This window comes from Scyliorhinus torazame, chromosome 3, assembly GCF_047496885.1.
Source record: "Scyliorhinus torazame isolate Kashiwa2021f chromosome 3, sScyTor2.1, whole genome shotgun sequence".
Lineage (NCBI taxonomy): Eukaryota > Metazoa > Chordata > Chondrichthyes > Carcharhiniformes > Scyliorhinidae > Scyliorhinus > Scyliorhinus torazame.
Window position 1 is genome coordinate 58,657,223 of NC_092709.1, and position 25,912 is coordinate 58,683,134.

At 48.2% G+C, this 25,912-nt stretch overlaps 1 pseudogene; it reads left to right on the forward strand.

The window, feature by feature from the left end:
- LOC140409380 (protein FAM200A-like) lies at nucleotides 1–24,924 on the forward strand (annotated as a pseudogene).
- The last annotated feature ends 988 nt before the right edge of the window (nucleotides 24,925–25,912 follow it).

Consider the following 25,912-nt stretch of genomic DNA (forward strand, 5'->3'; position numbering starts at 1 on the left):
ATGGGTGTGCGCACTGAACTGCTTGGTGTATTGGTAGGTCTGTAAGAAAGCCTGAAGTCAATGTCATGGAGTTTGGAGGAGACTGGAGGAGTCAATTTGGTACAGGACATCATGGAAAGCAACTTACCTGACAAGGGAAAGTCAATGATCTTCCAGGATTGCTTCTTGGCCTTTTGGCTAATGTCATAACATACACCAGTATATCATGGTGCAGACACACACTGATGGACACACTGTGGGACCAATCAACACACACAATGCCGCAGCCAATCACCAGTTAGAGCACACGCACTATAAAGACAGGGGGCATCAGAGTTCCCGCTCATTCAAGTTGCAGCTAGCTAGGAGGACAGAGCTCACAGCCTGCAGCACAGACATTCACCATGTGCTGAGTGCATCGACTGGTTAGGACAAGGCAAAGGTCTTTAGTAAAAGCTAGTATCATATTAACCCACAGTCTAAGTAAGTTCAAACAGTTAATGATTCAATAAAATAGTGTTGCACTATTTCAAGTGTTGGTGACCTGTATGTGATCCAGAACACCCAACACATCATGATACCAGGAGGGGTGGGATACTAGCACTTCTTATACCTACCTGCAAGTGATCTGCCTTCCGCCAGCATTCCGTCATCCTGCGACATGGACAACATCAGCCCGCCGCCGCCGCTCCGCATCGCCGGCAACCTCGGGGCCAACTGAAAGATTTTCAAACAGCGCTTCCAGCTCTTCCTCGAAGCCACGGACATGGAGGGCACCTCGGACACCAGAAAGATTGCTCTTCTCCTCTCCACGGTGCCGTCCATTCACGTCCCAGACCTCGACCATGTTCCGGTCTTTCAAAGAATGCAACTGTCTCGTGCACAGCACAAGGCGGCTCAAGACTCCCGTGCAGCTGATCTCCCTGCTCTGGCTCCAGATGACAACGTCCGCGTCCATCTTCCGGATGGTGGCTGGTCTGCAACTGCTGTGGTTCTTCGGCAGGTGGCTCCCCGCTCGTTCCTAGTTCGTCTACCGGATGGTTCCATTCTGTGCTGTAATCGACGTGCATTTTGTCTCGTTATGCGCTCGCTACATGATCCTCCACCATTGCCACGCCCTCCTGTTGTCCCTGACCTGGACTATGCGGAGATTCCGGTTACTCTGCATCCTCCTCACTCTGACGCAGTCTAGCCCGCTCCTCAGCCGTTGGCTCCTGACCCACCCTTGAGGCAGTCAACCAGAATTCGTCGCCCACCTCAGAGACTTAATTTGTGAACTTTGTGCACTAATGGACTCTCTGGTCTGTTCTGTTCTTCCGTTTAATCGTTCAAGTGGTTTGTATATAGTGTTCATCTCATTATTCTGCACCAGGTACCTTCCCATGTAAATAGCTTAGTTTTATGTACATAGTCCTGTAACTATTTCGCACACACGTAGTCAGGAACATTCACCACACACTATTTATTGTCACCCAGGCACATCTTTTTATGTGAAAGGGAGGATGTCATAATATACACCAGAATATCATGCTGCAGACACACACTGATGGACACACAGTGGGACCAATCAACATACAGAACACCGCAGCCAGTCACCAGTGAGAGCACACGCACTATAAAGACAGGGGGCATCAGAGTTCCCGCTCATTCGAGTAGCAGCTAGCTAGGAGCACAGAGCTCACAGCCTGCAACACAGACATTCACCATGTGCTGAGTGCATCAACTGGTTAGGACAAGGCAAAGGTCTTTAGTTAAAGCTTGTATCGTTTTTACCCACAGTTCAAGTATGTTTAAATAGTTAACCATTTAATAAAATAGTGTTGCACTACTTCAAGTGTTGGTGACCTGTATGTGATCAAGAACACCCATCACATCAGCTAAGATCAAGTGTAAGTTTCAAGTTGCGGGTTTTTGTGGAGCGTCGCTGGATGTCGATGTGGATTTCGGAGTGACATTGATGACAAGGAAGAAGACGGAGAAGACACGGTTTAAGCCTCTGGTTTGGACCTAACACTGGTGCAGCACGACTCAACGTTTGAGCTATGTCTGCGGCAAGTTCCCAAGCTCCAGGCCAAGGTGCACAGAACACTGTCAGGGTGACAGTGAAGTCGTTGGGAGAAGACATGCCCATGGGCAGGACCTACTTCATGAAGTGGATTCTGTTTGATTGCTGTGGACTTGAAGCAGCAGATACTTTTTGCCTGCAAGAATATCCCAGCGGTCAATGTCCCCTTGAGAAGCATTGCGGGATGCATCAAGCTTCTTCAGGTGCCCAGGGAGAAAGGTGACTCAGTGCCCCTGTCCATTCTGACTGTGGAGCCTCTGTTTACTCTGCCATCGCAGTGGAACTGGGTTTTCACCTTTTACCTGTACAACCCCCACATTCCTGTGGTGGATGTGCTCACATTGCTCAGCAGGTATCTTGAGCTGAACAGAAATAGCACTCTAGTCAAAGACACTTTTGGTACTTGGACCAACAAACGCCACATCCAGGTGACCTTGAAGACGGATGCGAATCGAGCCATCCTGCACCCTCCATCCAGCTTTGCCATTGGAGGAAGTCGAGGATATCTCTTCTATGCGGGACAGCCAAGAGTGTGTCGTACCTGCGGCAAACTGGACACGTTGCTGCTAGCTGCGGCACTACCGTCTGCCAAAACAGCATGCAGGAGAGACATGCAACCAAGGACTGCAAAGAAAGCAAGTGCTGCGACCAGTGTGGGGAGGCCAGCCATCTTTACCAAGCCTGCCCAAAACGGAACAAAGAACAAAGAAAAGTACAGCACAGAACAGGCCCTTCGGCCCTCCAAGCCCATGCCGACCATGCTGCCTGACTAAACTACAATCTTCTACACTTCCTGGGTCCATATCCCTCTATTCCCATCCTATTCATGTATTTGTCAAGATTCCCCTTAAATGTCACTATCGTCCCTGCTTCCACCACCTCCTCCGGCAGCGAGTTCCAGGCACCCAGTACCCTCTGTGTAAAAAACATGCCTCGTACATCTACTCTAAACCTTGCCCCTCGCACCTCAAACCTATGCCCCCTAGTAATTGACCTCTCTACCGTGGGGAAAAGCCTCTGACTATCCACTCTGTCTATGCCCCTCATAATTTTGTAGACCTCTATCAGGTCGCCCCTCAACCTCCGTCGTTCCAGTGAGAACAAACCGAGTTTATTCAACCGCTCCTCACAGCTAATGCCCTCCATACCAGGCAACATTCTGGTAAATCTCTTCTGCACCCTCTCTAAAGCCTCCACATCCTTCTGGTAGTGTGGCGACCAGAATTGAACACTATACTCCAAGTGTGGCCGAACTAAGGTTTTATACAGCTGCAACATGACTTGCCAATTCTTATGCTCAATGCCCCGGCCAATGAAGGCAAGCATGCCGTATGCCTTCTTGACTACCTTCTCCACCTGTGTTGCCCCTTTCAGTGACCTGTGGACCTGTACACCTAGATTTCTCTGACTTTCAATACTCTTGAGAACATGTCTGGAGTGCTAGGCAAGCACAAATAATCAGTATATCAAGTCACCTGCCCTAACCCAAGAGCATTCAGCCACCATCGGTACCCCAGGAGGTCATTCTAGCCCTAAACTGCCTAGACACCCTGCCAGCATCTGCAGGGCACACCTACAGCTGGGTCCAAAGAGACCCTATTCTTTCAAAGGTCAAACAAATGATATAGTCTGGCTGGCGCTGAGAAGTGTGAGCAGCTGAGGCCCTACTTCACTCATCAAGACGAGTTGACATGTGAAGACGACATGATTCTGTGCGGCTCACGGGTGGTAATCCGCCTCAGGCAAGGCGGCCCCTCCTTCAAGATCGACATACCATCCACCAGGGAAGGCAAAGATGAAGATGTTGGCACACAGCCAGACATAGATAAAACCTTTGAAGAACTGGTACAACAGTACCACTCTTGCCAAATGCAGCAATCTTTACCGCCATCCTTCACCCCTGGGAATGACCAGCTCGCCCATGGACCAGGGTCCAGGTTGATTATGCGGGGCCGTTCCTGGGCAAGCTGTTTGGCGCTGGTGGACACCCACTCAAAGTGGCTATCGGTTCAAGAGATGGGGACTGCTATCTTGGTGGCCACGGTAGATGCCTTGCGCTGAGTGTTTGCCATTCATGGACTTCCTGAGTCAATTGTTTTGGGCAGTGCCACCCCCTTCACTGGCGAGAGAAAATGGCATACGACACATCAGCCCCCTACCACTCAGCATCAAACAGTCCAGCTGAGAGGGCTGTTCAAACTTTCAAGAATGCCATGGAAAAGCAATCCGATAAACCACTTTGCCAGAGGTTGGCTATGTTTTTATTGTTGTACAAATCAACCCCCCATTCAATCGCGGGGGTCATACCGGCTGAGCTGCTCATGGGCAGTTGAGAACCAGATTGGATCTTGTATTTCCAAATTTGGCGGAGGGGTGGAGGTATGTCAAGGCTCCCTGAAGAGTAGCAGTCAAAGCGGAGGAGAGACCTGATTTTGCTCCAAAATTACACTGACTGTTTGCCTTGGTTAGAAGGATGGGTTGTGGCCCAGTCAGGGCAGTGTCTTATGTGGTTGATGTTCACAGGAAGACCGTCAAAAAGCACGTCAACCATCCTGAGGAGCAAGGGGTGGTGACCACCTATGTGGGGTCGGCAAGTCCAGTGAGCATCAGGAATACTCCTGTACCTTGGTCCAGCCAAGGGGAACCAGGAGCTTCTGCTTCTGTTCAACCTGCTGCATCTTTGAAGCCAGTGAGGCTAGTTCGCCTGTCGTTGAAGTGGGCCCTCCTGAGGTGGCATCGACTGTGGACCACTTGATCGCACAAAAAAGTGCCGCGCCTTTGGCAGGGCTTCGGAGGTTCTGGACGACGCAGAGGTCCCCAGGCTTATTGATGTTTTGGTGGACTCTCTTTCCTTGGTGTTCCCTGTTAACAATTGTAACTTTTGTACATGGTTTTGGGGTAGTGTGTTAAGGAGCTTAAGGAAAAAGGGATATGGTAGCATGACGCCTCTCTCAGATTACACCAATTAACCCTGCTGCCCAGATATCCAGAGAGGCTGAGCATTGGCTCGATGTTTGCTTGGCAGAATGCCTTCCAGTTGATGTACATCTCAGAACGGATATTCGATGCTCACAAAGCAATGTGTGTAGTCAATGGTTCCCTATGCATCATGGGGAAATCTGCAGTCCTCACAATGTGCTTGATCCACTTACATCTCTTTGGGCAGAGAGAATTAAATGTATCCAGCTCTCTTTGAAGACAGAACTTTAGTGAATTCCATTATCCAACAGTGGACAGTGAATTTGGAGATGTTGTAAATATTGGCTGTTCCAGCTTGGATAAAGCCAGGCACATAAACGTCCATAGTCACAGTCACTCTCGCAGTTATTGGCAATGCCATCCTCGCCCTGCTCTAAGGCTGCAGTTGTGACTGCAGTAGGTGGTAGATTTGATGAACACCACCTAATTGAAGCAAAGATATCTGATTAAATATTCCTCGCTGAGGGTCAGGTGGGAGAATTTCTCCCTGAACTCTCAAAGGGGATTGTGACCACCTGCTGAGATCCCACCTTCTCTTCTTCCCCTCTTCCTCCTCCCTCTTTCAGCAACTTGTCAGGTTATAATCAATGTTCGGTACCATTCGCAACTCCTCAGACAATGAAACAGTCCATGTCCATATGCAGCAAGACCTGGACAATATCGGCTTGGGTTGACAAGTGGCAAGAAACATTTGCGTCACACAAGTGCCAGGAAATGACCATCTCCTACAAGATAGAATCTAAACATCGCCCCTTGACATTCATTGGCATTACCATCACTGAATTCCCCACTATCAACATCCTGGGAGTTACCATTGATCAGAAACTGAACTGGACTAGCCATAGAAATACTGTGGTTACAAAAACTGGTCAGAGGCTGAGAATTCTGCAGCTAGTAACTCACCTCCTCACTCCCCAAAGCCTGTCCAAGGCACAAGTCAGGAGTGTGATGGAATACTCTCCACTTGCCTGGGTGAGTGCAACTCCAAAAACACTCAAGAGGCCTAACACCATCCAGGACAAAGCAGCCTGCTTGATTGGCTCCTCATCCACCACCTTCAACATTCATTTCATCCACCACCAATGTACAGTGATAGCAGTGAGTACAAGATGCACTGCAGTAACAACCAAAGCTCCTTTGATAGCACCTTCCAAATCCATGATCCACTATCGCAGCACGGTAGCACAGTGGTTAGCACTGTTGCTTCACAGCGCCAGGCTCCCAGGTTCGATTCCCGCCTTGGGTCACTGCCTGTGCGGAGTCGGCACGTTTTCCCTGTGTCTGCGTGGGTTTCCTCCAGGTGCTCCGGTTTCCTCCCACAAGTCCCGAAAGACATGCTGTTAGGTGAATTGGACATTCTGAATTCTCCCGCAGTGTACCCGAACAGGCGCCGGAGTGTGGCGACTAGGGGCTTTTCACAGTAACTTCATTGCAGTGTTAATGTAAGCCTACTTGTGACAATAAAGATTATTATTATTATTATCTAGAAGGACAAGGGCAGCAGTTGCATGGGAACACTAGCAAGTTCCCCTGCCAACCACACACCATCCTGACTTGGAAATATATCGCAGTCCCTTCACTGTCGTTGGGTCAAAATCCTGGAACTCCCTCCGGAACAGCACTGTGGCCGTTCCTAAAACAAGAAAGCAGCTCACCATCACTGTCTAAAGGGCAATTAGGGATTTGGGATAAATGCTATGCCCACATCCCATGAACAAATTATTTTTATTAATATGCCCCATGTCTGGGAGGAAGTAAAGTCTGTGAAGAATCCTTGAAGTCAGGACAAAGTCCTTCAGCAAATGCCACACCACTCCTGTAGACGTCAGCAACTTTAAACAGGTCTGGAAACCACCAAATACTTCCTCAATTGCAGCAAGAGCCAGCAGCAATCTATCAACAATTAAACTTGGAAGTTGTTGGCGGCCCTGACACTCCTGTGTGCTCCTGCGTGATGTGAAAGGAGGGAGGGAGCTGGAACATTGAGCTCCTGGATGGCAGTGCTGGCATCAAGTCAGCAGTACACACTGATTGACGTTGCAATCTGTCCACTCTGCATACCTCTTGGACACTCTGATCCAGCGCACCAACACCCTCAGTGTGAATGTTGGGTGAGGGCAGGTTTGCGATTAGCTGGATGCTTGGATAACTTGTCCACATTCACATGCCAGGCTCATATGTGGAGAATGACCATTTGGACATGTTTGTTGGAGTCACTGCCTGTGAAATACTACCTTGAGAGTTGGAACATCAAAAAGAATATGAAAGAATTTTAAAGTACATTGATTGCAATTTTCCTTGGAGCATGCTTCCTCTGTACAGACATAACTTCAGCTGAGGCGCATCATCAGAAAGTCTGTTTACACCTGGCGGAACAGGAGGAGCTCCCAGGAAATTCAGAGCCATTGATTTCAAACTGATTTTTTTAAGAGTGTCCTCATGATTAAAGAGGGAACCTATTTATATTTTAATAAGGTTCTGGAAGCCTGCTTAAAAATGTTTCTCTCTGTTGGTCTAATGCAAAAGATTACCGTGAACATGAAATACGTTAAATTGTAAAGCTGTTGTTCTGAAGTGGCTTGCGACACCTTTAATCCCACATTTAACGTATCACTCTTTAATTTCACGCAGATTTTTAAAAATAACCCCCACATGAGTCTCCTTTGATGCACCCCTGTTAATGATGAATAACTGTAGCTTGTGTGAGGCTGACAAAAAAAAAGAACAAAAGAATGTAAATCTTTTCAAACTGTAGGCAAATTTCCACTCTACGTTCACCCAACCCCCAGCTGCGACTTTCCAGCCCTCTAACCCTGTAAAGTCTCCCATTGTTTCTCTTGACACTGGATCACCAAGCGGAAAAAAAACTAACTGCCAGCACAACAGCTATCCTCTGATAGGGCCTAGTGGTATCTAATCAAGGGCAATAGGCCATTTCCGAACAACTGGGCAATAAAAGATTATTTCCAGTCACAGAGCAAAAGAGAACAGGCGGGGGGGGGCGGGGGGTGGGGGGGTTGGTTGGGGGGGGGGGATCTCTTGTCTGTGGGAGGAAGTGCATTTAAGAAGCCCAACAGACGGGAACCATCTGGCCCTGAGCTACACAGCCTGTTCTCAGAGAGAGAGAGAGACCCTCGAAAGGGGCCGCTGACTTACAGTCTGGCTCAAATGCTGAGCATTCAAGAAAAGAGCAGAGATGAATGACAAAAAGCCGACGCGGAGGCTGGGGGTGCATCTTTCCTCACGGTGTCTGATTCTGGAAATTTCTGAAAAAAAGGTGGTGAAATCTAACCAAGTAGCAGTATGAATCATAGATTGCGTGCCAGTCAGACTGAGTGTGAGTAAGGGGACTTTTTTTTTTACTTCCAAAGTTTTTATTAATCGTGTTCTTATTTTCTTGGTGAGGGGATCAGAGAGAAGGAAGTATTATTGGTGATACTCTTGTTCATATTGGAAGGATTAATCCACTGGCTGGTAATTCTATAGTTTTACCAGCGGCGTTCTCAATGAAAATCTCTCATCTGTTGGCTAGCTTCCACAGTCTGAAGAAGAAATTAGGCCTTGTTGCCTTCATTTTCCAAGCAGAAAATTGATACAAAAAAGGACCACTTTCAGGACACAATGTCAATCAGTCAGTGCCTGCATTGTGGATGCTGCGATATAGGTGTTCTGCAGCTGCGCCTGATAGCAGACACTGGGTGTCTTGCTAATTTTAATGAGGAGCTTAATACCTTTAAGGACCAGAAAGGACCCCTGCTCAACACAGGATTACTATGTCCACAAACAGTCTAAACAATGACCACAAAGGGTTCTCTGATGGCTGCCACAAACTTTACCCTTCCTGGCTCCACAGCTCCACTGCATGTCACCTCCAGCCCCTGCTAGCCAACATCCCGTTATACTCCACCCCTCCCACCCTAACACTTAGAGGGGCACAACTCCCCTTAGATATAGGCCACACTGTTATATGGCGTACTGTTCTCAACTATAACTTGGAAAATATTGAGCTTCGGGGATTCATCAGAATATTACCAGTGCTCCATGGTTAAACTCGGAAAGGGAGTATATAAATTAGGCTTGTATTCCCAGGCATATAAATGGTTAAGGAGCACCCAGTGCCCAATTGCGACTCCCATCAACAGAAATTACTGGCCCCAGCTTTTCCCCCCATCTTTGGTCTCCCAATCACAGCTCCTTCCCTTGCCGGGACCTGCATAACTGACCCATATGAAGCCGCCTGTACTTACTGTGGTAGTCACCACTGTTTGTGTATATTACGTATATGAGAAGTAATACGGTAAAGCTCCTGTACTACAGGTACGGGGGTAGATTCCTGCCTGCTGGCTCCGCCCAGTAGGCGGAGTATAAATGTGTGTGCTCACCGAGCTGCAGCCATTTTGGCAGCAGCTGCAAGAGGCAACATATCTCTGCTTAATAAAGCCTCGAGTACTCTCTACTCTCGTCTTGTCGTAATTGATAGCGCATCACTTACCTCATACCTGGCCTCCTCCATGGCCACTTGTCAGGGACTGGCTGCTACTGTCTGTTACTGTCTCCTGACTACTGCCTGTGGCACTTCTGTGGCATGAGGGCAGGCAGCCATCTGTTTGGTCAGCATCTCCTCCCACACGGGGGCAAATAACAAGACTTCAGGCAGTTAACTATAAAAACGGTAATACTCCCCAGGCCAGTGGAAGTCATCTTGCCCTCCAGCTTTTTGTTTTTTTTTCACATTTCTTCATGGGATGTGGACATCGCTGGCTGGGCCAACATTCATCGCACATCCCTAAGGGCATTTCGGGGTCAACCACAATGCTGTGGATCTGGAATCACATGTAGGCCAGACCAGCTAAGGACAACAAATTTCCTTCCCTAAAGGACATTAATGAACCAGATGTTTTTTTTTAAATGACAATCGACAATGGTAATGTTTCATCATTAGGCATTTCATTCAAATTTCATCACCTGCCATTGTGGGATTTGAACCTGGATCCCCAGGCATTACCCTAGGTCTCTAGATTACTGGCCAAGCGACACTACCATTGCACCACTGCCTCCCTGCTGTTTGGCAGCGCCACCCCTCTATGAAAATGTCCGACCATCTTCATACAAAGGGTAGTCGAAGTGTGAAATTCACACAAAAATCAATAGATGCACACTCAATTAATCATTACCTTCAGTGACTGGTGTACAATTGGATTGGATTGGATTTGTTTATTGTCACGTGTACCGAGGTACAGTGAAAAGTAGTTTTCTGCGAGCAGCGCAGACAGATCATTTAGTACATGAAGAGAAAAGAAAAGAAAAGAAAATACATAATAGGGCAACACAAGGTCCACAATGTAAAAACAGAGATACCGGAATCGGGTGAAGCATACAGGGGTGTAGTGTTAATCAGGTCAGTCTATAAGAGGGTCGTTTAGGAGTCTGGCAACAGCAGGGAAGAAGCTGTTTTTGAGTCTGTTCGTGCGTGTTCTCAGACTTTTGTATCTCCTGCCCGATGGAAGAAGTTGGAAGAGTAAGTAAGCCGGGTGGAAGGACTCTGTGATTATGCTGCCCACTTTCCCCAGGCAGCTGGAGGTGCAGATGGAGTCAATGGATGGGAGGTAGGTTTGTGTGATGGACTGGGCTGTGTTCACGACTCTCTGAAGTTTCTTGCGGTCTTGAACCAAGCAGTTGCCATACCAGGCTGTGGGAGGACTGTCACGTGTTTTTCGGCAGCCCACCAGCAGGGTCAACCCGTCCCGCCATTGTCAAATAGAATTTTCATTGACAGCACCCCTCATCGTGGGGAAACCCATGTGTCGGCGTGGGACTTGAATTTCCTGCCAGTGTGAACAGCCGGTAAATGTCGCCCATGGTGTTGGGGAAATTGATGAGATTGAAGCCTGAGAATCTGCATCCCAGAGTACTTAAGGAAGTGGCTCTAGAAATAGTGGATACATTGGTGGTCATCTTCCAGGATTGTGTAGACTCTGGAACAGTTCCTGCTGATTGTAGAGTAGCCAATGTAGCACCACTATTTTAAAATGGAGGTAGGGAGGCTACCAGACACTGGCAACTCAATGCATTTATTAAAATGAGGCCATAAACTCAATTTCGGATGAGTCTCAGACCTTCAGTTTCTGCCATGCGTTCCTTGCTGCCAAGCGTTCCAAGCCCAGAAACAGACCAAAATCAATTTCTGAACAAAACAGTACTTCCGCCTTGGCACAGTGATCTCTGTAGGTTGCAATCTGTAACTAGGAATACATTTCAGAAGAGGGAAGAGGTCTTCTTTTTTTATCTCAAAAGAAGTTTTGTTCATTCACCACTGGCTGAATTCTCTTCTCTGGGGCTAGGTCCCGTGACAGGGATGATAATGTAGAGGTCTTTCTATCTTCTAGCCCTGATCTTATTAATTATGCATCGGGGGGTTTAACAGCGTAAGTATGGCTGGGCGAGCATGATGGAGTGCGTCCTGCTTTCATATGTGGGTGCCATATTTAAAAGGCAGCCAACATCACTGAACCATCATTGGAGAAAGAAGATGATTTGCCAGGAATACCCTGAATCTGGAAGATGGACCTTCTCGATGATGTTGCTGGAAGATTGACCTGATAGATGCTCCCTCCACCCACTGCTGTGGTGCTCCAGGGTCCAGGGTTGCTGGCGGTCTCCATCTCAGACTCCAGAGACAGCCTCCAGGCACTCTTCAAGTAAGTCCCCACTTCAGCACGCCACATTGTTCCAGACGTGTTCTGGGCATGTTTTCCTGCTGCCATCATGGAGAATCAGGCATGGGTGGGAGATTCCGGTCGGGCCTTCATCTGCATCCCATAAGCACGACAAAATCAGTTCCAAGCTGGTCTCCAGTGTGTTTCCTGACCTGGGAAATTCATGCCAGTGTAAAACCAATTTTTGGGCCTCTCGCCATATTCTGCAGCTCAGTGGCAGAGTGGTCAGCACGACTGCCTTGCAGCGCCAGAGACCCGGGTTCGATCCCAACCTCGGGTGGCTGTCTTGTGAAGTTTGCATGTTCTCCCCGTGTCTGCGTGGTTTCCTCTGGGTGCTACGGTTTCCTCCCACAGTCCAAAGATGTGCAAGTTAGTGGATTGGCCATGCTAAATTGCCCCTTGGTGGGTTTATGGGGATAGAGTGGGATTGGGCCGAGATAGAGTACTCTTTCAAAGGGTTGGTGCAGACTCAATGGGCCTAATGGCTTCCTTCTGCACTCTAGGGACTCTATGATACAGGTGCGCCCCCACCCCCCATCCCCAGACCACCACCTCCATTGAACCCGTCAGCAGGGCCATGTGAGAATTCCGTCACTTGTTTCAGATCCCAAAAGAAGCTTTGTTCATTCACCACATCTGCTTTCTCTTCCTGAATAATATGTTATCAATTAATATGCACCAGTTATGGTAACTTTATTAACAATCAAGATTTTGAATCTGTTTACACTACTTCAGCATCGTTGCAAAATGGTTTTCACATAAAATTGCAGGTAACCCCAGGTGGCTCCGGATTTGCCACCAGACAGGAGCAGTGTAAGAAGTCCCGAGAGAGTGTGGATTTAACACTGCATGGAGTCAAACCTTAGTGATCAGAGGATCAGTCAGACCTAGTAAACATTTTATAACTTTGTTACAGCTTATTTAAATATATTGAGCAGAACACTCCATCGTATACTCTGAAATTTAAACAGTGGGAACAGAGCTCTGCATCTACAGAACTTTGTCCTTGGTCTAACATTTCCAATTATACCCAGGCAGTTAGAACAAGGTGTTGCCGGCTGCAAGTGGGTGCTTGAGTTATTTTTCATTTGTTCACAGATCGTGGACGAAGGTGATGAAACTTGAATCTTTGAGCATCCCTAGTTGTCCTGACAATGTGACAGTGGGATTTTGATTTTGACTGCTGCACTTCTAATGTCAATGGTGCTTCCACAATAGTGGGTAATTCCAGGATATTGACCCAGTGAAGATGAAGGAACACTTACATATTCCCAAGTCAGGAAGATGTGGAGGTGCTTGATGCTTTTGTCCTTCTCAGTGCTGGAGGTTGCAGAGGAGGGAGGAATTGTAAATAAATACATTCAGGGGCGGGACGGTGGCACAGTGGTTATCACTGCTGCCTCACAGCATCAGGGACCCAGGTTCAATTCCGACCTTGGGTCACTGTCTTTGTGGAGTTTGTACGTTCTCCCCCAATCTGCGTGGGTTTCCTCCAGGTGCTCTGGTTTCTTCCCACAGTCCAAAGTTATGTGCAGGTTAGGTGGATTGACCATGCTAAATTGCCCCTTAGTGTCCAGGGATGTGTAGGTTTGGTTACGGGAATAGGGCGGGGTGGACTGGGGAGTGGACATGGATAGAGTGCTCTTTCAGATGGACAGTGCAGACACAATGGGTCGTATGGCCTCCTTCTGCACTCTAGGGATTCTGTGATCCACTAGGCAGATGTTGGGTCCAGAAGTACAGGGATATGTCAAGAAGGCTGCTCCCTCCTGGATAGTGTTGAGCTTCTTGAGTGTTCTTGCAGTTGCACCCAAACTTTTGCGTTAATATTCCATCACCGACTTGTGTTTTGTAGGTGGTAATGAGGCCAAGAAATAAAAAATGTACCACTTGTTGCAGACTGAAAACTGCTCAGCTTCTGTCCGGATCTGTATCCACAATGTTGATATGGCTGGCCCAAATGACCTTCTGATCAATGGCAACCCAAATGTTACCCAGACCCTATTGTAGACGGCATGAGCCTCAAAACAGTTAAGAACGAATCTAAACACTAGAAATGTCAGAAAATTGTCCCATCTCTGACCAATGATGGCTGGATGGACATTTCTCCGCAGAACTTAACATGAGATCTAAGCCTGATATCTACAGTGCAGCACTGCACTCGTAAACATCTGTTATTTTCCTTCACAAATTGCTTTATTAGAATGCAGATTTGATCAGCCTGACTAAGTGCAAACTAAGGAGAAAGTCTATTTTGATTGATGGTCTGTGGTACTAATTATTCTCAGCCAGGTCAGTAACAAAAAATGACAACTGGTCTCAGCATCGCTGGGTTATGAAAGGGGCTTTTAGACAAGGACACAATCAGACTGAACTGTGATGCTCCCTAATGTGAAGTAACCTCCAAGCAAATACTGAACTCCCAAATGAAGAAAGGCTGGTTGTGTGGGGTGCCTACTGGCACCTGTAATACTGTACCTTAGCAAGAGTCTCTTTCAAGGCAGGAGCGGAGTAATGCTAATCCCATCTCATTCACACACATTAACATTGAAGGAGCATGGTTTGGTAGTCAGCTGCAATGTCATTGTTAATGCAGCATCAACGACAACATTATTATTCATGTGAAGATCAACATTGAAAACCATTAGGATAATAGGTTAATATTCTGTCTTCACTGCATGCATGGTAATTTGACGAACACATCTAGCTATCATTCCATTGATTTCGCAGTTCTCCTGGATACTTTGCACTCCAGAAATGTAAGCTGATCCAAAATTCGGCTATCAGTGCCCTGTCCAACACCAAGCTCCCCTAGCCCCCTACCCTACTCATTGACCTACATTGGTCCACCAACATCTTTAATGTGAAATTCACATTCTCGTTTTTAAATACCTCCATGGTCCCACCCCTCTCCATCTCCATGGTCCTGTCACCGTCTAAGGACTCTGCGTTTCTCTGTCACTGGCCTCTTGCGCGTTCCCCATTTTCTTTGCCCCATCCATCCAGGACCCTAAACTCTGGAATTCTCTCACTAATGCACTCCGCCTCTGCAAGTTGTTAGTAAATCAGTTACTTACATTTTGTGCACTATGTTGTATTGTTACTGAAGGGAAAGGCACCAAACTTTACATCTCCTTCACAATGCCTGGAATAGAGTAACAAAACCCACAAGGATGTTTGCACCTGAATTGATACAAGCCCCATCTCCCCTTCATCTCCTGCCCTTTGTTGAAGCTGCATCTCATGTGTGAAGTCCATAGGTGTCAGTCCTCTGATACTTCACGCAGTACACAAGGTGGAACACGAGGGATTAGATTTTCCCCCCTAACCCTGCCCAAATCAGTGAGGATTGCAGCCAGAAATATGGGAAAAGCAGGTTGCAGCCAAGCTCCATATTCCCATCAGAAGTTTTGTTCCTCCCCCCATCAGCTCTGCAGTTAATGGTTATGGTAATGAGACCGTGATGATATTAATGACGTAACAGTTGCATCAGGGGTCAGATGATCGAGAGGCTCCATGAGAGCTAGGTGTAGAATAGGCCATGTCCTCACTACCTTTTGCTTATTCCTATTTCAAATCACTTGCAGAACGCAATTTAACGCACAAAAAACAGAGTCCCGTTTTGAGTGCGCATAGCAGGTTCTTTCTTGGCACCCGCAGCACCGAGAACAACTCTGCTATCAAACAGGGCTCTGTCATTTTTTCTGGCCTTGGTCAGGAACACCCCGCACTTACCTCATGCTCAGCAGTGCAGGAAGATTTGGACGCCATTTTAAAATGCTGCCCCGGTCTCTCGGCCCCCTTCGGACAGCCCACTGTGGCCTCCGGACCACCCCACTCCCTGAACCTATCTCTTAGGGGGTCCTCGAGCCTCCCCTCACCCCACCTCTTAAGGGCACCCCCTGGCACTGATCCCTGACATTGGCAACCTGGCACCTTGGCTCTGCCAACCTGGCACCCTGGCAATGCCCCTGCCAGCCTGGCAGTGAGACCATCGTGGAAGTGCCAGTGCTCAGGTTCCGACCACATAGAGGCTTCCAATGGCCTGGGATAGCCCTCCCCCCCCCCCCAGATGCCGTTACACCTGGTCCACATCTGTGTGGACCAGCGCTAAATGGCGCCATGGCGAGGTCTCCCAGGCATGGGTGTTTGTTCCTGAGCATCAGAAGAATCGGGTGCTAACATAGTTAAGTGAGTCTGACACAGACTCTCGTCGGTTATGGCAAGGCTTAAACAACATAACGAGCTACAAAGCAAAGCCGAGTAGAATCTCCGGCAACAGTGCACCCCCCCCGCCCGATGAATTCAATGCATTTTATGCTAGGTTCAAGCAAGAAACCAACAAACCATTGTCAAATGCCCCAACAGCCTCGGACACACCCATGCCTATCGTCACAGCCTCCAAAGTCAGATCTGCCTTCTTGAAAGTGAACCCTAAGCCGACTTCCGGGTGCGGCGATGACCAGCTAAGTCGCACGTTTCGGCAGCTCCCGGTGGAACGGACTTTTGGGCTCTTGATAGGAGCCCCAACGGCAATTTTAACGGCTGAAAACACCGTGCGGTAAACCAGAAGGGTGTTCCCCCTGGACACGGATGGAAAAAGGAGAGGAAAGTGGCCGGATTGCAGCGGATCCTTTGGAACAACGGCAAGGAAGGCAAGCAGAAACCAAGATGGCGTCGGAAGGTGGCAGTTTCGTATGGGGCCCTGAACAACAAGAGTTTTTGAAACGCTGCGTGGAGGAGATAAAAAAGGAAATGAAGAAAGAGTTGTTGGCCCCGATATTACAGGCGATTGAAGGGCTGAAAGAGGAACAAAAGACCCAGGAGCAGGAGCTTCGGGTCGTGAAGGCGAAAGCAGCAGAGAATGAAAACGATATACAGGGCCTGGTGGTGAAGTCGGAGATACAGGAGGCACACCAGAAACGATCTGTGGAGAGGTTGGAGGCACTGGAAAACAACGCAAGGAGGAACAACTTGAGGATTCTTGGCCTTCCTGAAGGTGTGGAGGGGGCGGACGTCGGGGCATATGTGAGCACGATGCTGCACTCGTTAATGGGAGTGGAGGCCCCGACGGGTCCGTTGGAGGTGGAGGGAGCATACCGAGTTATGGTGCGAGGATCGAGAGCAGGAGAAGCTCCCAGAGCCATAGTGGTGAGATTTCTCCGTTTTAAGGATAGAGAAATGGTCCTTAGATGGGCGAAGAAAACTCGGTGTAGTAAATGGGAGAACGCGGTGATCCGCGTCTATCAAGATTGGAGTGCGGAGGTGGCGAGAAGGAGGGTGAGCTTTAATCGGGCCAAAGCGGTACTTCACAAAAAAAAGATAAAATTTGGAATGCTGCAACCGGCAAGACTGTGGGTCACATATCAAGGGAGGCACCACTACTTTGAGACGGCGGATGAAGCATGGACTTTTATTGTAGAAGAAAAATTGGAATGATTGGACTACGAAAATGAACGTTTGGACAAAGTGGTGGGACGAGTGGGGGGGGGCGAAGAGGGATTATATGATTAATCCTGCGGTATGGTAACTTTTCTTTCTCCCACAGGTGGTGATGGGGGGAGGTGGGGAGGGAGAGGAGATGGGGCGTTGGCCATGAGAGGCGGGGCCGAGGGAGAGGCGCGGGCTTGGTTCCCGCGCTATGATAATTATGGCGGGAATAGAGAAGCAGGAAGGAGGGGGCGCCGCACGGGGCGAGCCGTGATCACGGGGGGAAGCCGAGGTCAGCCAGAGTTTGCTGACTTCTGGGAGCAACATGGGGGGAGTAATTACGCTAGCGGGGGGTCTAGCGGGGGGGGGGGGGAATTACTGGGTTGCTGCTGCTGGGGAAAGGGGGGAGTGGGTACGGGAAAGGATGGGCGGGGGGGCACCGTCTGGGAGAAATACAGCTGCGTGGGAACTGGGCGAGAAGCTGGAAAAAGATGATGGCTAACCGGCAAGGGGGGGGGGGGGGGGGGAAGCCCCCCAACTCGGCTGATCACGTGGAACGTGAGGGGGCTTAACGGGCCGCTAAAGAGGGCACGAGTACTCGCACACCTTAAGAAACTTAAAGCAGATGTGGTCATGTTACAGGAAACGCACCTGAAACTGATAGATCAGGTTAGGTTGCGCAAAGGATGGGTAGGGCAGGTGTTCCATTCGGGGCTGGATGCGAAAAACAGGGGGGTGGCTATATTAGTGGGGAAGCGGGTAATGTTCGAGGCAAAGACTATAGTGGCGGATAACGGGGGCAGATACGTGATGGTGAGTGGCAAATTACAGGGAGAGATGGTGGTGTTGGTAAACGTGTATGCCCCGAATTGGGACGATGCCAATTTTATGAGGCGAATGCTAGGACGCATCCCAGACCTAGAGACCGGAAAGCTGATAATGGGGGGAGACTTCAACACGGTGTTGGAACCAAGGCTGGATAGGTCGAAGTCCAGGACTGGTAGGAGGCCGGCAGCAGCCAAGGTGCTTAAGGATTTTATGGAGCAGATGGGAGGGGTGGACCCGTGGAGATTCAGTAGACCTAGGAGTAAGGAGTTCTCGTTTTTCTCCTATGTCCATAAAGTCTATTCACGCATAGACTTTTTTGTGTTGGGTAGGGCATTGATCCCGAGGGTGAGGGGAACGGAATATACGGCTATAGCCATTTCGGATCATGCCCCACACTGGGTAGACTTGGAGATAGGGGAGGAAACAAGAGGGCGTCCACCCTGGAGAATGGACATGGGACTAATGGCGGATGAGGGGGTGTGCTTAAGGGTGAGGGGATGCATTGAAAAGTACTTGGAACTCAATGACAATGGGGAGGTTCAGGTGGGAGTGGTCTGGGAGGCGTTGAAGGCGGTGGTTAGGGGGGAGCTGATATCAATAAGGACACATAAAGGGAAGCAGGAGAGTAAGGAACGGGAGCGGTTGCTGCAAGAACTTTTGAGGGTGGACAGACAGTATGCGGAAGCACCGGAGGAGGGACTGTATAGGGAAAGGCAAAGGCTGCATGTGGAATTTGACTTGCTGACCACAGGCACTGCAGAGGCACAATGGAGGAAGGCGCAGGGTGTACAGTATGAATATGGAGAGAAGGCGAGCAGATTGCTGGCACACCAATTGAGGAAAAGGGGAGCAGCGAGGGAAATAGGGGGGGTGAGAGACGAAGATGGAGAGACGGAGCGGGGAGCGGAGAGAGTGAACGAAGTGTTCAAGACATTTTATAAAAAATTGTATGAAGCTCAACCCCCGGATGGGAGGGAGAGAATGATGGAGTTTTTGGATCGGCTGGAAATTCCCAAGGTGGAAGAGCAGGAAAGGATGGGATTGGGAGCACAGATCACGGTAGAAGAAGTGGTGAAAGGAATTAGGAACATGCAGACGGGAAAGGCCCCGGGACCGGACGGATTCCCAGTTGAATTTTACAGAAAATATTTGGACTTGCTCGCCCCGCTACTGACGAGGACCTTTAACGAGGCAAAGGAAAGGGGACAACTGCCCCCGACTATGTCAGAAGCAACGATATCGCTTCTTTTAAAGAAGGAAAAGGATCCGCTACAATGCGGGTCCTACAGACCAATCTCCTTCCTCAATGTAGATGCCAAGGTCCTGGCCAAGGTAATGGCAATGAGAATAGAGGAATGTGTTCCGGGGGTGGTTCATGAGGACCAAACTGGGTTTGTGAAGGGGAGACAGCTGAACACGAACATACGGAGGTTGTTAGGGGTAATGATGATGGCCCCACCAGAGGGTGAAACGGAGATAGTAGTGGCGATGGATGCCGAGAAAGCATTTGATAGAGTGGAGTGGGATTATCTGTGGGAGGTGTTGAGGAGATTTGGGTTCGGAGAGGGGTATGTTAGATCGGTGCAGCTGTTGTATAGGGCCCCAGTGGCGAGTGTGGTCACGAATGGACGGGGATCGGCATATTTTCGGCTCCATAGAGGGACAAGGCAGGGATGTCCTCTGTCCCCATTACTGTTTGCACTGGCGATTGAGCCCCTGGCGATAGCGTTGAGAGGTTCCGAGAGATGGAGGGGAATACTTAGGGGAGGAGAAGAACACCGGGTATCTTTATATGCGGATGATCTGCTACTATATGTGGCGGATCCAGCGGAGGGGATGCCAGAAATAATGCGGATACTTGGGGAGTTTGGGGATTTTTCAGGGTATAAATTGAACATGGGGAAGAGTGAGCTGTTTGTGGTGCATCCAGGGGAGCAGAGTAGAGAAATAGAAGACCTACCATTGAGGAAGGTAACAAGAGACTTTCGTTACCTGGGGATCCAGATAGCTAAGAATTGGGGCACATTGCACAGGCTAAATTTGACGCGGTTGGTGGAACAGATGGAGGAAGACTTCAAGAGATGGGATATGGTAGCATTGTCAATGGCAGGGAGGGTGCAGGCGGTTAAGATGGTGGTCCTCCCGAGATTCCTCTTTGTGTTTCAGTGTCTCCCGGTGGTGATCACGAAGGCTTTTTTCAAAAGGATAGAAAAGAGTATCATGGGTTTTGTTTGGGCCGGGAAGACTCCGAGAGTGAGGAAGGGATTCTTACAGCGTAGTAGGGATAGGCGGGGGCTGGCACTACCGAGCCTAAGTGAGTATTATTGGGCCGCTAATATTTCAATGGTGAGTAAGTGGATGGGAGAGGAGGAAGGAGCGGCGTGGAAGAGATTAGAGAGGGCGTCCTGTAGGGGGACCAGCCTGCAGGCTATGGTGACAGCCCCATTGCCGTTCTCACCAAGGAACTATACCACGAGTCCGGTGGTGGTAGCTACACTGAAGATTTGGGGACAGTGGAGACGACATAGGGGAAAGACCGGAGCACTGGGGGGTCCCCGATAAGAAACAACCATAGGTTTGCCCCGGGGGGAATGGATGGGGGATATGGAATGTGGCAAAGAGCAGGTATAACGCAATTGAAAGATCTATTTGTGGATGGGAAGTTTGCGAGTCTGGGAGCGCTGACCGAGAAATATGGGTTGCCCCAAGGGAATGCATTCAGGTACATGCAATTGAGGGCTTTTGCGAGGCAACAGGTGAGGGAATTCCCGCAGCTCCCGACACAAGAGGTGCAGGACAGAGTCATCTCAAAGAAATGGGTGGGGGATGGTAAGGTGTCGGATATATATAGGGAAATGAGAGACGAAGGGGAGACTATGATGGACGAGCTAAAAGGGAAATGGGAAGAAGAGCTAGGGGAGGAGATTGAGGAGGGGATGTGGGCAGATGCCCTAAACAGGGTAAACTCGTCGTCCTCGTGCGCCAGGCTAAGCCTGATTCAGTTTAAGGTATTACACAGGGCACATATGACTGGAACACGGCTCAGTATATTTTTTGGGGTGGAGGATAGGTGTGCGAGGTGCTCGAGAAGCCCAGCGAATCATACCCATATGTTTTGGTCATGCCCGGCACTACAGGGGTTTTGGATGGGGGTGACAAAGGTGCTTTCGAAAGTAGTAGGAGTCCGGGTCGAACCAAGCTGGGGGTTGGCTATATTTGGGGTTGCACAAGAGCCGGGAGTGCAGGAGGCGAAAGAGGCCGATGTTTTGGCCTTTGCATCCCTAGTAGCCCGGCGCAGAATATTGCTAATGTGGAAAGAAGCCAAGCCCCCGGGGGTGGAGACCTGGATAAATGATATGGCGGGGTTCATAAAGTTAGAGCGGATTAAGTTCGTCCTAAGGGGGTCGGCTCAAGGGTTTACTAGGCGGTGGCAACCATTCGTCGAATATCTTGCGGAAAGATAGATGGGGGAGAACAAAGAAGGCAGCAGCAGCGGCCCAGGACTTGGGGGGGGGGGGGGGGGGGGGATGGGGGGGGGATGGGGGGGGGTGGCCTGAGACAAGACAGTTGTCAATTAGGGCTAGTTTTTATTTTCTGTTATTTAATATTTATTTATTTGTTGCTGTTTTTGTTTAAATTAAAAAAGGTCATTATTATCTGCATTGTTACAATGTTGTGTTAAGGATGCACAATGTACTGTGTTGGTTGACCAAAAATTTTCAATAAAATATTATTTAAAAAAAAAGAAAGTGAACCCTAAGAAAGCAATGAATCCTGACGGAGTCCCTGGTTGTGCACTCAGATCTTGTGCAGGCCAATTGGCGGGTGTGTTTGTGAACATCTTCAACCTCTCCCTACTCCGGTCCGAGTTTCCCACCTGCTTCAAGAAGACCACCATCATACCGGTGCCAAAGAAACACCAGGCAATGTGCCTCAATGACTACCATCCGATAGCCTTGGCATCTATCATTATGAAGTGCTTTGGGAGGTTGGGCATTAGACACATCAACTCCATACTCCCAGAATTCCTTGATCCACTGCAATTCGCATACCGCCACAACATGTCCACAGCAGGCTCCTATCTCCCTGGCCCTGTACTCATCCCTGGAGCATATCAACAACAAGCACTCCTACATGAGGCTCCTATTCATTGACGACAGCTCCATCTTCAAAACTATTATCTGGGCCAAGCTCATATCAAAACTACAAAACCTAGGACTTGGCTTATCCCTCTGCAACTGGATCCTCAACTTCCTAACCCATAGACCACAATCAGTAAGAATAAACAACAGCACATCCTCCAAGATAGTCCCCAATACTGGGACCCCGCAAGGCTGCGTACTTAGCCCCTACTATATTATACAAAAACATTTGACTCCAACTCCATCTACCAGTTTGCTGATAACACGACTGTAGTGGGTCGAATGTCGAACAATGACGAGTCAGAATACAGGAGGGAGATAGAGAACCTAGTGGAGTGCTGCAACGACAACAATCTCTCCCTCAACGTCAGCAAAACTAAGGAGCTGATCATTGGCTTCAGGAAGTGAACTTTCATACACCACCCCCCGCCTGCATCAATGGTGCTGAGGTGGAGATGGTTGACAGCTTCTAATTCCTAGGTGTGCACATCATCAACAATCTGTCCTGGTCCACCCATGTCGACGCTACAACCAAGAAAGCACTTATACTTCCTCAGGAAACTAAGGAAATTTGGCATGTCCATATTGATTCTTACCAATTTTTACATAAGTATCATAGAAAACATCCTATCTGGCTGCATCACAGCCTAGTGTGGCAACTGCTCGACCCAGGACCAGAAGAAACTACAGAGAGTCATGAACGCAGCCCTGTCCATCACCTTCCGTCCATTGATTCCATCTACACCTCCCGCTGCCTTGGTAAAGTGGGCAGCATGATCAAAGGCCCCTCTACCCGAGTTATTCTCTCTTCCATCGGGCAAGAGATACAAAAGTCTGAGAACACACACTAACAGATTCAAAAACAGCTTCTTCCCCATTGTTACCAGACTCATGAATGACCCTCTTATGGACTGAACTGATCTCTCCACGCATCTTCTCTACTGAGCAGCACTACACTTCATACGCTTCACCCGATGTCTATGTCTATGTATTTACATTGTGTATTTATTGTATGTCCTATGTTTTTCATGCATGGAATGATCTGCCTAGACTGTACACAGAACAATGCGTTTCACTGTACCTCGGTACACGTGACAATAAATCTAAATCTAACCTAACTTCATTTAAATATGTAAATCTGGATCACGCCCAGTGAGGGCGAGATCCAGATCGCGATATCTCATGAGATCTCATTGGACCTTGCGAGATGTTCTGAGTGTTGCAAATCTCGCGAGAGGTCTCTCATAAGATTTAACCATCCCGTCGCATCACCGTGTCAGGTGCAACAAGGTCATTCTATTCCTTCATTTTCCGGCTGTGAGCAATCAAGGCAACAGGACCGTGAAGAACTGAAGGTGGATCATTTTGTTATAAGGAAGAGAGGGTCAGATACACAAACAGGCCAAGATCTCACAACTGAAACTGCTACAGAGTGCTTCTCAGGAGCGTCCCCAGCAGGACAAAGCAGTGCTAGAGTGAGCTGCACAGGAGAGTCCATGATAGGACAAAGCAGTGGGAGTTTTATACAGAGCTCCAGAGCCTCTGGTGAATAGCCAACTAAGAAGAAACTGAAATTGAGAACAAAGCAGTATATAGATGATTTCTTGAGATATGGCTTTGATATTTGTGCCAATGCAAATCAGGATGCAAAGCCAATGTGTGTTATATGCAGGGAAGTACTGGCAAATAAAATTTTTAAACCTTCAAAGCTTCAAAGGCATTTGAATGTTAAGCATGGCGAGTTCGAGGACAACCCTCTTTATTTTTTTCAAAGGATGTAGCGAGAATTTAAATCACCAGCTGAAGTCCTTAGCAGAACTGTAACATTGAATGACAAAGAACAATTAGTCCCTTGCTGGGTAGCTTACCATTTAGCTAAAAAGAAAATTCCCCATGCTATAGCAGAGAGATTAATTCTTGCTACAGCATTAGATATGGCTCATACAGTCCTAGATCAGAGGTCAGCTGAAAAACTGAAATGCATCCCAATTTGTGATAACACAGTGGCTCACCGAATTTGTGATATTGTGAAGAATTTAGAAGCCCAGCTTTTTTCTCATTTAGAGTCAGCACAGGAGTTCTCGATACAACTGGATGAAAGTACAGATATTTCAGATTATGCTAGTTTATGTTGGATATGTTTGGCACAATGAATTTGTTGAGGATTTGCTGTGCTGCCTGACATTACCAACCAGCAAGACTGGCGTAGAGATTTTTGAAGCATTGAATGGTTATGTGGTTGGAAAGTGCAGGTTTGACTGAGTCCTCTGCAGATGAATCACAAGCGATGGGGTAGCCAACACGATTGGGAAAACAGCTGAGTTGTAATCAGGAGTGAGGAGGTAGCTTGTCAGGACATTGGTTTATTCACCATGAGGCATTGGCATCGAAAGAAATTCCATCCGATCTTGAAGTGGCATTGAAAGGAATTGTCAAAGTTGTGAATTTCATTAAACGCAGTGCACTCAATACCAGGATTTTTGAGGCTTTGTGTTCCGATATAGGGGCCGAGAGCACACATTTATTGTTCCACACAGAGGTACGTTGGCTGTCAAGGGGTCAGGTGCTTGTCAGAGTTTACAAACTGAGGTGTGAAATCCAGGCTTTCCTCCTTGAGAAATCATTCCCTGTAGCTGATTTGTTTGGTGATGAAACTTGGATGCTAACTATGTCTTGCCTTGCAGACAACTTTTCAATTCTAAACTAACTTAACCTCAAATTGCAAGGGAAGGATGAGGATTGCTTTCGGCACTGTGAAGAAACAGATGCTTTTCGAAGTCATTGAAAGTTGAGCAAGTGCGAGTACAACACCAAAACTACTACATGTTCCCACACTGTTCGACAAATCGAAGAAAACAAGTGTTAGTAAAGGAACTGCCTTTACTGATACTACGTCTGCCTACTGAGGTAGTATGGGTTGAAGTCAGAAATAGGAAAGGAGCAGTGTTTGTTAGGAAAACTTGTTAGGAGTTTTCTATAGGCCCCCCAATAGTAGCAGCGATGTGGAGGAACAGATTGGGAAACGGATTTTGGAAAGGTGCAGAAGTCACAGGGTAGTAGTCATGGGTGACTTTAACTTCCCAAACATTGAGTGGAAACTCTTTAGATCAAATAGTTTGGATGGGGTGGTGTTTGTGCAGTGTGTCCAGGAAGCTTTTCTAACACAGTATGTAGATTGTCCGACCAGAGGAGGGGCAATATTGGATTTAGTACTTGGTAATGAACCAGGGCAAGTGATAGATTTGTTAGTGGGGGAGCATTTTGGAGATAGTGACCACAATTCTGTGACTTCACTTTAGTAATGGAGAGGGATAGGTGCGTGCAACAGGGCAAGGTTTACAATTGAGGGAAGAGTAAATACGATGTTGTCAGACAAGAATTGAAGTGCATAAGTTGGGAACATAGGCTGTCAGGGAAGTACACAAGTGAAATGTGGAACTTGTTCAAGGAACAGGTACTACGTGTCCTTGATATGTATGTCCCTGTCAGGCAGGGAAGAGATGGTCGAGTGAGGGAACCATGGTTGACAAGAGAGGTTGAATGTCTTGTTAAGAGGAAAAAGGAGACTTATGTAAGGCTGAGGAAACAAGGTTCAGACAGGGCGTTGGAGGGATACAAGTTAGCCAGGAGGGAACTGAAGAAAGGGATTAGGAGAGCTAAGAGAGGGCATGAACAATCTTTGGCGGGTAGGACCAAGGAAAACCCCAAGGCCTTTTACACATATGTGAGAAATATGAGAATGACTAGGGCGAGGGTAGGTCCGATCAAGGACA